This window comes from Pseudochaenichthys georgianus, chromosome 10 (genome assembly GCF_902827115.2).
Source record: "Pseudochaenichthys georgianus chromosome 10, fPseGeo1.2, whole genome shotgun sequence".
NCBI classification, from domain to species: domain Eukaryota; kingdom Metazoa; phylum Chordata; class Actinopteri; order Perciformes; family Channichthyidae; genus Pseudochaenichthys; species Pseudochaenichthys georgianus.
Window position 1 is genome coordinate 18,174,861 of NC_047512.1, and position 3,399 is coordinate 18,178,259.

Consider the following 3,399-nt stretch of genomic DNA (forward strand, 5'->3'; position numbering starts at 1 on the left):
CAGATAAAAAACAAATCAAATCTACAAATCAAATCCTGTAGCAGTTCTTAGGATTTAGCAGCCCGGTATATATATTACAGTTATTAAAGATGGCATATATATATAAAGTATATATTGCACATAAAGCACATAGTTTGACGGTATTTAACAACAGCAGCAAGTTACACAATGTTATAATCGGGAGATAAGTTTCCATTCATTTCGGCAAGCCTGGGCAACAACGATTAAAAGATTTCTTGCTTTGATAATGTGTGCATTTCCAACATATCCTCTGAAAGAGTGTTAGTCGTTGAGTTGAGTAGTGAGCCATTCGGTTTTTTTTCGTGGTGCGATGTCTGCTGAGAAGTCCTTGTATGCCTCGCTGACTTTGAGGACATCTGGGTCTGGCAGCTCCCCCCGCACGGCCTTGTAACGTGTACTCCTTTGAACATGTTTATATGATAATTAGGACTTTAAGAACAATTTTACACTCAGACAACAATCACAAAGTTGTAGCAGGCTACATACAATTACTTAGGACAATATATATTACCTTACACCGTCAGCAACTGTAAACTGCTTTGGCTTAGTGGAAATGAACACCATGTCACTCACTCTGCCTGGTTTCACACCCTATTAATTACACAAAATAATTGTCAAATTAATTGAAAAGGTTGTTGATGCAACATACTAAATCAGCTCTTGGCACAAAGGAAATACTCATTAAACCGTGGATTGGTTGTGAACACATACTGTACTTACCATGGTTCTTGGCTTGTGCCATCGCTGCTCTGTTTCAGTGCAGCTGAGGACAGGGGGTACAGCAGCCAGGTTGAGTGTGGAGTAGTGTGCGGTCTGGAACAGCAGTGCAATATTGTGGTTGCAGAGTGCTGTTCCAGCTACACAGGAACACTTTGCCACTGCAATCTCCTCAGGTGAACAGTTCTTAAAACAAAATGTCAGTCATTTTACATTTAGGACACTGCTTCAATACAACACAGACAAATGAGAAAGCTGAGAGCAGGCTGATCAGTAGTAGGTGTGGGAAAAGGCTAAACCATGTCAGGTTGTCATCACATACACAGAAGTTCTGCTGTTTGGAATACTGTAATTTAAGGACATTCAAACAGATACGCTTGTATAGCCTGTCTCAGCTCTCTCAATGTATTATCTTATATTATAACTACATAAAATAGTGTTAGTAGAACGTTGAACAGCTTAACATAGATGTAGGGTACAAAACCAGCACTTACCTAACACTGGCCAATACAAATAATTGGACACTACATGGATTATACTAACCATTCAGTAAAGAACAGCAGCCGTCACAACCAGTTTCTGGGGTTTCCATGAAAGCAGAGACGGTTTTCAACCTCTCATTAAGAATCTTTGATGAAAGCTAAGTTTGGGTTTAGCTAATGTATTTATCATTTTACACGAGAGGGTTACACAACGAAAATAAATCTGTAGCCCCTTCATGCTACACACACATAGCTAGCTACCAGTTGATGTGAGCAAATGTATTGTCACTATCAGGGTTCTTACACCTTTTCCAAAGTCAAATTCAAGCACTTTTCAAACATTTTCAAGGTGCATTTTCAAGCTTTTCAAGCAGCTTACAGCGGCACTTGTAAATTACATATTTATATGCACATACTTATACTCAAATGATTATTTCCCTACCTCACATTAAATAAGATGTTCTTTATGCTATAAACAACCAAATGTGTGTTTCGTAATAGCATTCTACATGAGGATGACAAATTAAAGAAAAATAAAACAAAGTTTAATATTTTAAAATGAGTGACCCATATGTAAGTGGACTGGGCATCCCATATAACCTGGCTGAGCCAATATACAACAATCAGCCAAATAACTTTCCAATACATTCTTTATTAACATGTTTGAGGTCCTTTTAGGTTGGCAGTAAACATACGGCTCTCCAAGGTTAGGACAAACATTTTATTTTTGATACAATGTGACCAACCGAGCACAGTGTGAAGAGAGCGAGGCCACAGAGCACACACTTTCTACATCATACAAAGATATATATATATATATATATGTATATAAATTATAGACAAACTCCCCATAAAACGCACGGTATTTCTCTATCTAATAAAAACAGAACATAAGACTTTAATCTAAGTAACAGCATGAGGTCAGTTTCTGTGTACGAGTTTTGGTTTTTACAATATTGATTTATCGTAAGATAAAATGTACAACCACTTTTTAAAATCAGAAAATAAGGCTCATTGAGACAGACCGGATTCCAGTTTGGGTTTTAACATCCCTTCTCCATCGAGTGAATTTCTCTGGATTTATTCGCTACTCTGCGGCGGATGAGTACTCCGCCACAGGTCTGCAGAACACACGACTCCCTGAATGCATCCTCACACAACATGCAGGAGCAATCACAGGATTAAACTATTTACATGAAAGGAAATGGAAGTGGGAGACACACACCTTCACAAAAGTCCTTTTTTTTATTATACCAAACAAGCCTGCCACTTGTACCAGCCGATGTACATCACTGATGTTAACCTTCGGTAGGTCTTGGAGACATCGAGTGTAAAATAGTGCCTATATAATATCTATACGCTATCTCTCTCGCTATCTATACGCTATCTATCGCTCTTCCCTCTACCGCTCTACTGTAGACCGGAAGTTTACAACTGCACACCCAGCCGCCGGAAGTTGATAGACGCCATCTTGTGCAACTAGCCCATAAGAGAAAAAGTATAATCTCAGCCTCAGAAACTATAGCTTACTTACGTAACCCCAGTTGTCAGAGTAACATGAAGTGAGATGTCTCACTATGGGATGCGCCTCATCGCGGAGCAAACAGAACCATCAATCTCATTACGCCAATCCTGATTGGCTGGTGATCTTGACGTCAGCGTCAGGGGAAATCACCCCCTATAAGTAGCTTGCGCCACAACGCATGCGTCATTCAAAAATAATATGAAGGGCCGTGTAGGCCAACATTCAAACTCACCTCGCACACACACTACTGAAAACATCTGGCCTTGCACACACACTACTGAAATCCTCTCACATTCACTACTGAACACCTCACACACACACTACTGAAAACATCTGGCCTTGCACACACACTACTGAAATACTCTCACATTCACTACTGAACACCTCACACACACACTACTGAAAATTAAGCCTCACACACACACTATTGAAATCCTCTCACATTCACTACTGAACACCTCACACACACACACTACTGAAAACATCTGGCCATGCACACATACTACTGAAATACTCTCACATTCACTACTGAACACCTCACACACACACTACTAAAAACATCTGGCCTTGCACACATACTACTGAAATACTATCACATTCACTACTGAACACCTCACACACATGCTACTGAAAATTAACGTCATACACACACCA

General features: G+C 39.7%; 1 long non-coding RNA gene across 1 annotated transcript; it reads right to left on the reverse strand.

Moving 5' to 3' along the window:
• Positions 1–292: 292 nt before the first annotated feature.
• Positions 293–828, reverse strand: LOC139434585 (uncharacterized). Its single transcript, XR_011643908.1, has 3 exons — positions 742–828; positions 533–612; positions 293–421 (listed from the first exon to the last, which is right to left on the reverse strand). It is a non-coding gene; the product is annotated as an uncharacterized lncRNA (long non-coding RNA).
• Between the last annotated feature and the right edge of the window lie 2,571 nt (positions 829–3,399).